Below are 15000 nucleotides of genomic sequence, written 5' to 3'. Positions count from 1 at the left end.
ATATATAAGTACCAAATCAAATTCAAACTGTAGATCTGACACAGTGTTGGTTCTAGTTGTGGCATAGACATATAAAAGAAGACGAATGGGGTTTAAAATTTTAAACCCCAATTGCATTCTTTTATATATATGAGGGGGTGCTGAAAAGCTCCTGGCTTTATGGGTATCACAAAAGGCCAGGTTGGAATCCCAACCTTCTGAATTCTTTTATAGGGCTTAGAAAAAAACTGAAGGACCCCTGCAATAAGTGTGAGAATCCGAAAGGGGAATATGTTGAATAAAATTATAATTAACTGATCCTCTCGTATTTTTCTTTCATCCAAAGCCTGGAACTTTTCAGCACCCTCTGACACAAACACACATGTATATCCAATAGTGAAATATATTTATTTATATGCTGCAGTAAAGGTAAAGGCTACCATGTCCTTAATCCTTTTTAGCATTCAGATTATTTTGTCAAATGCAATGCTTGTTTATTCACATTGTTTTCAGTTAATCATGTACTCATAGCTTCAAAATTTCAACAATGTGATTATTTATCTTTAAAATAACATTGACCCCAGCGCTCAACTGGTACTGATTTTATTAACCCTGGAAGATAAAAGCCAAAGTACACCACGGTGGAATTTGAACTCAGAATGTAAAGACAGACAAAATACCATTAAGCATTGTGCCTGTGGTTAACAAGGAGACAAGTTATTCAACCAGTTGCTCAACTTGTGGAATCATTATTTGTAAGGTGTGGTCAAGAATAAAAGCCATCACCTGTTGCTTTTTAACGAATTAAGAAATAGGGAAGGCAGATGGAATAAAGAGATAAACAAAGACAGGTGCAGCAGTTGTGAAACTTAAAATGTTGGAGGCTAGTCTATGACAACAAACTAGAGATAAGTGATTTACACAGGAAAGTGGTTCTTCAGAATGAAAGACTATATGGAGAGTTTATGGAAAGAACTGGAAAACATTAACTTTGTTTTATCTAAACTACTAGTCACATTCTATACCATAAACCAGTGGTTTTCAGCCATTTTTGGCCACCTATGGATCCTTTGATTATTTTACTCTGGTGGACCCCCCATAGCCTTTCGATGTTTCAAAATTAGTTTAATAGATGCTTCTTTCAAAATTCCTGTTTTGTTCTCCACATGTTCAACTGTGTAGGTTAGAGAAAGAAACCAACGAATAGATCTGAAACAAAATTGCTTCATGGAGCCTTAATATGCTACAGTGCATCCCCAATTTACTATTTTGCTTGTGTGGACCTGCTAAAATTCTAAATGGACCCTCTAGGGATCATATGGACTCTAGATGAGAACCACTGCTATAAACCCATTAGAAAGTAAAAATAGGACTTGCTTGTTGTACACATTATAAACAACCCCTTTGTCTACATAAATACACCTTCTCCTTGACTTACAATCCATGCAGCTTGCAACCGTCTGCACTAATGACCACAAAAAAAAAAGGAAATAAATAATTTTAAAAAATCAGTTATCAGGTGTTGGGTTCCTACGTGTATGATAACTATAGCATCTGGCAGTGCAAGCCTCCATCAAACCCAGGCAACTACAGCCTGCCACTGTCTCTCACTCAGTTGCTTTCAAACATCAGTTGCATTTGTCTGAAAATAGTTGTTGGAAAATGTAAATCCGACGTATGACCAGACTGACTTACGGCCCATCAGTCAGATCGTAACTCAGTCGTAAGTCAAGAAGATGTAGTGTTAAAACAACGCTATTAATGTAGATAACAGCATAATCAGTTTGGTTATTGCAATGTGCCATATTTGGCAGCATATTAACCCTTTTGTTACTGTATTTATTTTGAGAGGCTCTGTGTTTCTTTCAATTACTTTAAATCATCATCATCATCGTTGTTTAACGTCCGCTTTCCATGCTAGCATGGGTTGGACGATTTGACTGAGGACTGGTGAAACCAGATGGCTACACCAGGCTCCAATCTGATTTGGCAGAGTTTCTACAGCTGGATGCCCTTCCTAACGCCAACAACTCCGAGAGTGTAGTGGGTGCTTTTATGTGCCACCGGCACAAAGGCCAGTCAGGAGAAAAAATTTAGTAAAATAACTTAGTTATTGTTCAGCTAGAGTTAGGAACATAAATTGTGACTAAGGTTTGGTGGAAGATTTTATTTAATTCAAGATTTATGTAAACAGTACAGGACAAAATAAAGAATGTGTGTGTGTGTGTGTTGTTGCAAGGGTTTTGCATGTAAATAAGTTTAACATAAGGGGAAAATAATAATAATAATAATTATTATCATTACTTTAATTATTAGTTTTATACTTTCATAGCTGTCTATTTTCTTAATATTTATTCATCAAAGTGTAGAGGAAGTGCGGGGTTCATAGCTTGTAATTTAAGATCTTTGTAGGCTGAGGGTATCAAGATTATCGAGTTAGAGTTGCAGTTTCAATTTGAATATGTATAAGAAAATGGTTAAATAGAGCAGTGTGGACAGATAGGTAGTGTACAGGGGGGTGGGTTAGAATAAGTCAACGGCATGCTGAATACTTCACTTCATTCAAGTGAGTTGAATCCATGTAAATATAAAAATAATTCCAATTTCGTTATGTACTAGTGCTTTATGTATACAAACTACACCTAAGTCGGTGAGTGAAACGATTTATTCGTTAGTGTGAACATCTTTAAAGCAAGAAGCATTAAAGTGTTAACTAAAAAAAATTATGTTGGGCAGAACAATTAATAGTATTCAAGGACGAATATTTTTTTTAATTTTCATCCACCAGCGGGAGATAATTCTTCTCATGCTCTGGTCTTATTGTAACCTCATCAGCGAAACAAGGCCGTCGCTGGATATTTTTAAAAGTATCGAAAAGAATATTGCTTTATCAGGCAGCATAATCATTATTTGATAGAGGACACATTGTCGATTGATTTTACCTTCGCATACCACTTGTACTTTATTTTTAAAATTATTTTATTATATCATCTTTCACGCTTCACGAAATATACATTGACAACATTTTGAACACATGATCAATCACGACATCGGACCAAAGTAAACGACACAGACTCAGCATCCAACAGCTTTGACTATTAACGTGCACGTGTTCATAAGAGAAAGATAATAATAATAATAATAATCACGCTTCTGGCTAGAATTGGCTTTAAATGTAAATCGAAACCCGCATCGCAGAGTTAGTTCAGTTGGAGCTTGTGCCTTGCCGTTTCTATATATTTTTTGTTACAGCGCTCGTTATTATGTAAGACTAAATATTGCGTATAGCTTGATGCGCTTCCTAAATGTCTTCTCAACCTGTGGCTGAGGATAACTCTAGATTGGGTAATACCGTTGTTATACAGATGTTTACTGTTGTAAGGTTCAACAACGGTATAAACCTGCAATCAGTAACACCCGTGATGGAAATATAAACTGGAAAAAGAATAAAAAGAAAAAAGACACCATACATAATACAGGCGTTGCAAAAGGGGGGAAAAAAATAATTAGTATAACACGTGTTTATTAATATATATTTTTTCATGTAACAAGCAAGTCGCAACACAGTTAATGCGCGAAAGAACGAATTGCATTTAAAAACAAGACAAAAACAAATATATATATATATATATATATATATATATATATATATATATATTCCCTCGGTAGTAATTTGAAAATAATTCTAAATCAACAAGATGGAAAAACAACAGGAAGTGGATGTATTTATTTGTCTAAAGTGGTAAAGTTTTCTCGCTCGTTCATATTGTCTTTGAGAAGAGGCACCGCTTGGTGAGTGTGTGAATTAGTGAGTAAAATTCTATACTATAAGCACAACCTCTTCCTGCAGTTTACGTTTCACCTCCTGTGATTCCTTTCTTTTTTTTTCCCCTCCTCTCTCTGTACATGTTTATATATTTATTCCTTTCTTTCTCTCCAGATCTCTATCCTCTATTCTCTCTATCCTGTTCTCTCTCGCACTTGCTTCTTTTTTTACCGTCTCTCTATCCCGATATCTCTCTCTCTGTTCTCTCTCTTTCTCCCTCCCTCACTACGCAGTCTCTTTCTCTCACGACTCGAGTGCGCTTCGTCTAATTAGCAAAAAATGGGCATGCGCACTTTGAAATAGCTAGGCGGGAAGGATTGTCAATATTATGGATGACGAGGTGAGGTGGTACAAACTACGTGATTATGTCGACTCATATTCCTTTAAACTAGAGGTAAGTGAATTTAGAATTCCTTTTCTGAATATGTCTATACATATATCCAGGTATCGCTGCGTTTTATGTCGTCCTTTTCGTACGATCTTTCCGAGAAAAAATTTTTTTTTCCTCGGCTCCATTCAGCGTGTGTCTTGTTCATTGCTTGTGATTCTCGTCTCGAGGCTAACTTCCCGTCATTAGAGACAAGTGCTTGCTCCTCTCACTACACAATAAATATCACCACTAGCACTACTTCTACTACCCTCTCTCTCTCTCGGCTTTTATTATTATTTTCTCCTTTTTCCTCCGACAACAAATTCTACCCCACTACCAATCTTTTAAATACACACACACACACTTAAAAAATATTACCTCTTCGAGTACCTGCGTTTCTCTTTCGTTCTCACTATTAATTACTATTCTTCCCTCTCTCTCTCATCCGTCTAATTGCATGCAATGATATTATTTCTTCTCTACATTTATACTTATATTCTACAGATCCCGCATTATTCTTCTTATAAATTAATATCATACCTTCTTTCTCTAATTGTTATTGTTATTAATATACACCATCTCGCTCTATTTCTTTCAATATTTACTCCTCACCTTTTATTGCTACTGCTGTTGTTATTATTTATATTATTGTATTCTTAGTCTATATATATATATATATATATTGTGTTTCCATCTAATTCCACCTCTAATTAGTTTTATTACCATCGACACAACTCAAAAATAAAAAAAATTTTAAAAAATGTCTCGCTCTTGGCCTGGCACCTCTTAGATCTTTCTCACTCCGCCATCCATATAAGTCAACTGCTTGCTAACGAAGCCCCACAAAGCTTAGCCAATTTTAGTTTCGTTATGCCACCATACTTACCATCATCTCTCTCAGACATGCAACATTTCGATACAGACATTGAAAAAAAAAAAATAACAACAAAAAAAACATGAATCGTTTTCTTTTTACCCATATCTATTCGATTGCTTATAATTTTTTGTGTGTCTATTTTGTTTCATGAAGAATCCTGGTTCTGTTGATTTTGTTTTTCTTCCAATTCTGTATTCCATTCAATGATCTTCATTTTACTATTTTAAAAACACACCCGCTGGAGACTATATAAACAAACGGACGTTAGTGTAATCTTCCAACCTCTGTTTCTCTTTTGGTTTCTGTGTATATACACCCTCGAGCACATATATCTATATACTGAAAGTATCCTTACAAGATATATATATTTATATATATAGTCATTTCTACCCCTTTGCCGATAGAATTATTACATATATTATACACCTGCTATATCACATTTGCAACCTTTTGTTTTAACAAATACATCCAACGCGAACTTGCCACAATTACTATAAAGCCAATTATAACTAAAATTATATATATATATATACATATATATAATGTATATGCATGCATGCACATAGCTGCAACGTTTTTTTGTGCATATACAAAAACTTGCATCTATTAAAAGCCTACCAAAATGAAGAAAAAAAATTGGTATTTTTTTTCCTACATACCTACTTGTAATTTATAAAATACTATTTTCTGTACATTAAAATTCCACATAAATATTCATATATGCACCCAACTGCAATTACATGTATATTGAATTAGAAATACCATTTAGTCTTCCCGATTCTGTCTGTCATGTACATACTACGAAAATATAGTTAGAAACCTGTCATGAAATTATTATTTCATAATAATCCTTTTCCTTTTTGGAAAATTTATTTCTGATTTGCTTTTCCTCATATCTTGATTTTTTCCCCCAAATTTCATTTTCACCAATTTATTTCCGTAGCACTCGTTCCTGAAACTTAATTAAGATAAGCAAGAATTTAAAAACGGTGAAACCGTCCCTCCCTCTCCACCTTATCACACGTGTGGTCGTATTTACTATTTAATTACACATTAGTACACGTGTGTATGTGTGAATGTAGAAGCCATGTGTGTGGTATGGTGTGCTTGTGGAACAAATATTTCAGCCTTGCGACCACTTTCTTCCATTCTGTAACTGGTTTAAATGTGTGTGTGAGAGAATTCTTTTATTTCTTCCTTATATTTAACGGAAGGACCAAAAATAATTTCATTATTTAAATATATGCGTATGTGTGTGTGTATTTTGCTAATTTTCTTCCTGTTTACGAGCATATTAGAATAATTTCTTGCCTAATCTTTTCATATATTCGAAAAATTCTTACCTAATAATTATATAACATAAAAGAAACGATCTGTAAACCGTACATGCATGATTATTTTAGCAGTATTTTTTTTTAAGAATATCTATTGAATTTCCACCTGGGCATAATATATATCTTAGCGATTACTGCTATCTCCAGGTGTTCTTTCTATCTAGGCTGTCAAATGATGTTTTTAACAGTGTAAAAAAAAAAGAAGAAAAGGCATCCATTCGATATATATATATATGTATATAATTTTGATCTGATTTGATGAACATGAAGTTAGCGGTGTGCATCGACGGCCCACTTTCTTGTGTTTATATAATCGGACTCCCTGGATTGTTACAAAATATTCTGCATGACATATCTCATCTCTGTGGATGGATGTAGGAAGTTATTTTCCTCCATAGCAGCTAGAGGGAAGCAATCTCATTCACACCGCTTCACACACGCTCACGAAAATGTGTGTAAATTGCAGAAATCCGGTGATAGCTAATGACTTGTGTATTTACATAGAAATTATATTCGATTACGTGAAAAAGATATACATATATAAAAACTAAATCTATAATCAAACTTTTAAAATTGAAGCCACGAGTAGAGTCTTTCCAGTTCTTATTACATAAAGAATTAGCGAAATGATCGCGTGTATGTGTCGACACATACACACACGTACATACATGCATACATACGGTCTTTGAACATGGATGCATAGGTGTGTATACATGCATGCCCACATGTGTGCATTAAAATCTGTGCATATATGTACATTTGTGTATATGCTTGCTTACATGTACGTGTATCTGTGCATATATACGTACACATACGAATGACATAAATAATTTGAAAGTGAACATCTTATTCAAACAGTGCTTTTAATTGGAATCTGTATTAATTACACTCAAGCAAAATATGCCGTGGAAGTTGCCTATTGGGGTCACTTTGGGACGGACCCTTTTAAATAACAATACCCTAGTCCATAACACTAGGATGTAACAATATTTGGAAGCCTTTATTTTGATAACATCTTTGATTATTATGAGCAGTTTTCACTGATGTGTGTTATGTGTGTGTATATTTATATTTGTTTCCAAAAGTGCTTGTTTAACAAAAAATGGGATACAAGATCACTGAACCATAACTGGCAACCACCGTGCCATAGCTAACAAAACAGGAAACAACTTCAGAAAAATAGTTTAAGAAGACAAACAAACATCTTGAAAACACACCATTAGTTGGTCTAGATATACAAGATATGAACTAACAGGATTCAATTAAGGAAAAAAAAAGCAGGTTATCAGTAATAGTTCAACTGCTGAAGGATGACTACACAAATGGGACAACTTCTGAACAACAAGATGACACATAATTAAACGGTAAAGAAGACCAATGCTAATGGTTTATACTACAAGCAATGAATTAACAAATGAAGCCAACCATACACACTGCCATATGTACAACATTGGGAGCAAACCAGTGGAAATATGGTGACCAGGAAGAAAACAATATAGAAATGTATTTAAAACAGGGATGAACACCGTAATAAAAACCCCCCGAAAAAGATTTGAGCTTGAATATGCAGTATACATTATATGTTTTTAGTATTTAATTCCTCTTGTTAACAAGTTAGAACACTGAAATGAATGTGCAGGTGGATATATATATATATACATACATACATATCTGAGTACCTTATTATTTTTTCTAATATATATATATATATATATATATATATATATATATATATATATATATATCTCATCCAACCCATGCTAGCATGGAAAGCAGACGTTAAACGATGATGATGATATATGGCGTTAGGAAGGGCATCCAACTGTAGAAACTCTGCCAAATCAGATTGGATCCTGGCATAGCCATCTGGTTCGCCAGTCCTCAGTCAAATCGTCCAACCCATGCTAGCATGGAAAGTGGACGTTAAGCGATGATGATGATGATATATATATATATATATATATATATATATATATATATATAAAAACCTTGTTTGGCAACAGGAAGGGTAACCAGCTGTAGAAAATCTGCCTTAACAAATTCCATCTGGCCCATACAACCCAGAAAAAGTGGCTGTTAAATAATGAGAATATATAATTGTCTTAATGATTTTAATGTCCATTTTTTTCATGCTTGCATGGGTCAAACGAAATTGGTTAAGGCAGATTTTCCACAGCCTGATGTTCTTCCTTTCATCACTTCTCACTGGTTTCCAAGTAAACTAGTGTCTCCTTTAAATCCCTTGTACAAGGGACTGGAATTGTTTACATGGAAAACTGCAAATGAACAACATCATTTGTACAGTGGTGGTGACATAGAACAAGGAGACACGAATACAGACATACATGTAAACGAAAAGAAGCCCATTATATGTACATGTACGTACATGACAATCAGTTCATTCACAAGGCTGTGGTCAGTTTGGCCTCACAGCAGAAGACACTTGTCCAAGATGCAGCAAAGTGGGACGAAACCAGCAACCGTAGTTGTGAAGTGAAATTGTTAACCACATACGCATGTATGTATATGTATATACATCACTTTTTAAAGTTATTTCTACAGACTTTTTATTGAAATTAGAGCCAGCATTGAAAGTTTTAATGTTTCGTATACGAATACATCTAAGTAAACAATGTGATCAAAAATAGAAAAATATTGTAACTTTCATTGCGGTAGAAGTAACTTCAAAACATGATGTAATTGCATTGGTAACACCAGTGGGGGCACAGTATTTACTTATAAGCTTTTAATATACTTAGTAGTATATTATGGTTGCATAGTGAATATGGTGACACCACCAACAATTTATATATATAAATGTAAGATCCAAGAATCGAGGTGTAGGAAGAAAGTTAGCTTCAAGAAGCAACTTTCAGGAACAATAGTGGTTTAATGAGGGGGAAGGTTGTGGATTTTTTTCTTTGTATCAAATGAAAAGCGGAAAAAATTTGTTTTATTTTTCACAGTAGGCAGCCAAGGTTGCCAGGAATGTGAATAAAAACACAAGAGTTAAGGAATGGAGTAGATAAAATCCGGGCTACATATGTTTCCTAGTGAGGAGGAGCTCGGAAGTGGTAAATATCCGAGCGCGGTGTATACCGCTGGCTACTCTTCAGGCCAGGGACAGCTTGATTAAATGAAGTTTACATTGTCATAAGGAGGTACGTGATAACATACGGAATACTCAATCAGAATATGTAGCGAGCACAGTTATATATATACATAGACACACACATACATACATTTATTACATTTTTTGTCTGTGCTGGAATGGGTTGGAGAGTTTTTCTTGAGGTAGTCTTCTATCTTAGATGCCTTTCCTGTCACAAGCCTTTATCTATTTTCAAGTAAGATACTTTATAGCACAAAGAACTGAGAGACTCTATTTTTACAGGACATGACAAACATCACTGTTGCTCAAGTGTTGTCATTGTGAAGAGACACAGACAAATACATGCACATACACTTTATCTCTGCCACATTTCATCCAGAATGCATTATTAATGTGAGGGTATTGTAGAAAACACTTGCCCAAGATGTCACACTGGTATAGAATCTAAAACCATACGGTTACAAAACATGTCTTAATCCACTCAGCCGTATGAGTGTGTGTGTGTGCTTGTATATATTTATATATGTAAATTCATGCACTCACTGATGCATGCAGAAAAAATGTACTTATTGAACAAACAAGGAAGTGAGTATTTAATGTGTGAAAGTTATGTGGTTTATTTGTTCTGAATATTTATCTTGCAATAAGTGTTATGTGGTAATTAATAATCTGTACACTCTTGTACACAAAGATAGTTCCAGAGCACGCTCACTGTGCGTCACTGATAAATTAAACATGATTACACTAAACAAGAGATTATTTCTCACTGTATTCACTAAAACAAATTCATCTTTAATAAACTGTCTGCACTCCAAACAAGGATAAAACAGTCACCAAAGAAGCAAGTTTCAACACATTGGAAGAAAAAAGAAACGTTGATGGCCACAAGAACATTTGACCTACATTAATCTTTAAAATACACCACGTAAAGACAAGCCTGAATAATTACCCTACCGTAGGTAATTGATACACTGGATCTCATGAAATACAAAATCTACACCCACAAACAGTTCATGAAATCTTTTAATCTTGGCCAAAACAAAATTGGGACACACATAAAAGAACATAGAAATACAAAGAGGAAGCAACCAATCAAAAATCACTCTACTGTGAATCCTAATGAAATGCAAAACTTTTTCAGAAACAAACTTGACCAAAACAAACAAACACAACATAGATCCTTCACAATTAAGTGAGCCTTTAATGAGATATTCAGTAAATGAATAACATGATGAGATAAGCGAAACTACAAGTATTTTAAAGGAACCCTAACCAACGAATTTAATGAAAGTAAACATTAGTTACCCAACAAGTGAAAGCAAACGACGAAAACAGTTAATGAAGAGACAGATGATAAAAAGCAACCAAGAGAAACAAAGCAGAGAACGTAGCAACTAACAAGAGACCACACCCACTTGAGTAGATATAAATGAACAGCCATAACGAAGTTGTAACTTCTCAGATTGCTGTGGTGTGAAACATGAGAAGCAAAATTAAATTCAATCTAAATAAATTAATATATATACATGTATGTGTGTACATTAAATCATATCTGATGATGGCTTAGCTGGTTGAAATTTTGAGGTCACTGTCAATGCTATTCTCCTTAGAGAAGAATAAATTTGTACTGTACCAAATGAATTGTTAGAGATTTCGATGCTATGTCTCATGATATTTGCAGTGGCACTCTGCATTCAAGTTCAAATCTTAAAGTAAACCATCAAGTATTGGTGCTAATCTCCCTTCCTTTCGACTTTCTAAAAAGGTTCTTTTCTCAATCTTAACTCTTTGAGAAAAAAATCTCTTCAAATACACACACACACACACCCACACCCATATCATTGTTTTAACATCCACTGTGCCATGTTTGCATGAATAGGACAGATTATTGTGGTAGATTTTCTATGGTAAAATGCCCTTCCTGCATGTGTGTTTGTGTTTTTGTCCTGATATTACATGACTGTTGTAAATGAATGTCATTCATTTCCAATATTCTGCCAAATCATTTTTGGCCAGTGGGGAATATTACCTTGCTTGGAGACCATCACCTATTTCCAAGCAATGTATGATTTTCCCATTGCTTGACTTATTTTCGCAGAATATTGGAAGTGAACGACACTGCTTGTATGACAGTGATACTCGTTTCCATGCTTCTAGGGGCCAGATGGAATTTGTTAATGCAGGTTTTCTGTCGCAGACCCTCACCAGTTTTCAAGTGGGGTAATATTTTCCCATAACCAGACATGGTTTTCATGGAGGACTGGAAGCAAACATCACTTGTATGAAAGTGATACTTGTTTGCAATTATCACATGTCAAGGACACACACATTTATGATATGTATATATATATGTGTGTGTGTGTGTATTTGAAATATATGTAAATGTATCTTCAACAAGCTTCTTTCAGTTTCCATCTACCAAATTCATACAGCTATGCTTGCACATTTCATTTTTTCACATATTTGTTTTACACCTGTTTTTCCGTGCTTGCTTGGGTTGGACAAACATGTGGGGTATTTATTATTTTACAGCCAGATACCCTTCCAGACACTAACCCTTACTTGCTTTTCATGTAAGAAATCATTTCACGTGGTTTAGAAACCATGAAAATCCTTGTAGGTATTGTTGGCAGGAAGTGACAACATCTGCTCCCGTTTTGTGTTTGTAATTTCAAATGTGAAGAAATACACAGTCATACACACAAATATGTGTGTGTGATGAAGAATGGATTTGAAATTCAGGTGAATAATTTTTAAACACCTGGTAGGAGTCAAACTAGGCTCACCAAATTGACCTGTAAAAGTCATTGTAATCCACAAATTCCATAAATTTACATTCTGTTGTCTATCCAATTAGTAGTCCAAAGTTCATACAATGAATAAATTCAATTTAAGATATATAAGGTATAGTAGAATGGCACAAATGAATGAAAAATTAGACTCTTACGTTTCGGATACATGGGTATTACATAATTCTGATTTATTAATCATGCATATTGATCAATCTATATTAGACATCTAAAAGTTCTACAGAGATCAAGAAATTAACACCAATGTGTTTTCCTCAAAACTTCATCGCATTGTTTGGAAGAGAGAACAGAGAATATTTTAAGGGAGATAGTAGCAAACTTAACAATATTCGGCCAGAACATGTGGTTGGTTCATGTACCAGCAGATCTCCTTCAGAATTGTATGGTTAAATTAGTATTGTAATTCGATGCAGCAAAAATCCCTACTGTTTTAAAACTGTTGTTGACCTCAACAAATACATAGCTAAAGTTGTTTCTAAGGCATTATTTAGGACACACTGGAATGTTATTTCATCAGTATCAATTTTATATGTAGGATTTAGGTGGAAGACATGTTCGTTAGCGAGAATGCTCTAGGAATTAATCAGTATGTTATTTACTCTGGTAATTTGTTCTATTTAGAAGAGATTGTTTTTCTTAAAGGAATAAATATTTAAAGTTTAAAATTTAAGATAATTGCAATATGGTTAAAGATAACCTAAGGTAAAAAAGAAATTAAAATTCAAATTAATTAGAAATAAAAGTAAAAGTAAAATTAATCAAAATAAATAGAAAAGTAATTGAAAATAATTTTAAAAAATTATCAAATCCACTTGTAGAGTTTTAAAATTTTAATGATAATAATAACAGTAATGACTGTAATAATTGAAGTAATAAATATAATAGCAACCATAATTAGAAAATAAAGTAAAAGTATCTTGATGAAATACAATATCTCTGATAAGTATAAGTATGCTGGATCTGGAAGGTAGACCCAACCTATTATATTAGGGTGCAATTATTAATCAGTACTTAGGGAAGCATTTAAGTTCTTCTAAATAAGTGTAATCATCTTAATTCATTTAAAAAAATTATTATGTTGAATTAAATGTAAGGATACATACACGCCACACAATAGGCTTCTTTCACATTTTTGCCTATCAAATGCACTCAATAAGACTTTGACCCATCCCAGGGCTGTAGAGAGGACATTTGACCAAGTGGAACTGAATCCAAAACTGCGTGATTGGGAAATGAAACTATCAACCACATAGTGATGCCTGTGTTGAAAAGACAGGTAGATCCATTAAATTTGTTATCTGTAAGTCTTATTTTGGCAAAGACATTTATCAAAATAACTGCATGGTATGTACTTCAAACCCACATCAACTGTCAGAAACTGTGTACTGTATAAGATGATGCCTGGAAGCAGTATCTGCAGATCACCCTGAATCGTGTATAGTAGAAACATCTTGTAGTATTATCAAACGATTTCAGGGTCATTGACCAGCTTTCATGAGACAGCCATAATGGCTTCATAGATAGACATAGCTAAGATGTCTTATTTACTTATAGCATTGATACTGTGTTATTATGGCAAGTTACAGAGTCTGCCCACATAAGAGAGTACAAGTTAAGCCTTAACTACAACTTCAAATGGAGTGACACCATTACATCTTACACAGGTGTGGCTGTGATAAGAAGCTTGCTTCCCAACCATATGGTTTCGGGTTCTGTCCTACTGTGTGACACCTTGGGCAAGTGTCTTCTACTATAGCCTCGCTCCAACCAAAGCCTTGTGAGGGGATTTGGTAGACGGAAACTGAAAGAAACCCGTCGTGTATATATATGTGTGTGTGTTTGTTCCCCAACTATCGCTTGACAACCGACGTGGATGTGTTTACGCCCCCCGTTACTTAGCGGTTCGGCAAAATAGACCGATAGAATAAGTACTAGGATTATAAAGAATAAGTCCTGGGGTCGATTTGTTCGACTAAAAGGCGGTGCTCCAGCATGGCCGCAGTCAAATGACTGAAGGAAATAAAAGTATATATATATATTAAAATTATAATTAAGGGTATCTGAAAGATACCACCAAGCTAGAGATAGCAGTCAAAACTTGACACTAAAGCCACATCAAGTATTCATACAGCACCAGGAGAAAAGACAAATAGACAAATAAACTAGCAAAAAATTATTGGATAATCCCTAGCATGGCGATATTTTTTAGATATCCTTAATTATAATTTTAGTCATAATTATTACCTATAAGGTTTTTATTCCCATGCTGGCCACTTGATATGATCGGTATTTTAAATAATGATCTTATTCTTATATATATACGTACATACACACACACACACACATATATATATATATATATCATACATACATACATACATACATACACATATATCGATATGGAGGTATGTATGCTTCTGTATGGGGGTGTATATTTATATATATATATCCTTACACACACACGCGTTTCCGTGTCTTCAAGTTCTGTGTTAATTCATCTTTGTCTTGACATCCTGTGGTTAGCATAAACAAGTGTCGCCTGACATTCAAAACGTGACGTTCATTTGCAGTCTCATCCGCGAAAAACATATCCGGCTTTTGTGCTTTTCACGTCCAAAGGATTATAGGAAATATTCCCTCCCTTGCGGGGTAAAAAAAAACAAAAAAAAACTGATAAGTTGATGACAGGGAG

General features: G+C 34.4%; 1 protein-coding gene across 18 annotated transcripts in view; it reads left to right on the top strand.

Annotated features, from left to right (window-relative positions):
• The first annotated feature begins 4094 nt into the window (after positions 1-4094).
• Positions 4095-15000, top strand: part of LOC106875384 (uncharacterized) — a 425794-nt gene continuing 414888 nt past the window's right edge. For all 18 annotated transcript variants that reach the window (XM_089338012.1, XM_089338010.1, XM_089338016.1 and 15 more), the window contains exon 1: positions 4095-4199. The gene's annotated coding sequence lies outside the window, so the exon portion shown is untranslated. The remainder of the gene's footprint in view (positions 4200-15000) is intronic.

The sequence above is a fragment of the Octopus bimaculoides genome, chromosome 20 (genome assembly GCF_046866305.1).
Source record: "Octopus bimaculoides isolate indiv1 chromosome 20, ASM4686630v1, whole genome shotgun sequence".
Taxonomy (NCBI): Eukaryota; Metazoa; Mollusca; class Cephalopoda; order Octopoda; family Octopodidae; genus Octopus; species Octopus bimaculoides.
Note: the sequence above shows the minus strand (reverse complement) of the source record. Positions and strands in the feature narration are given on the sequence as shown.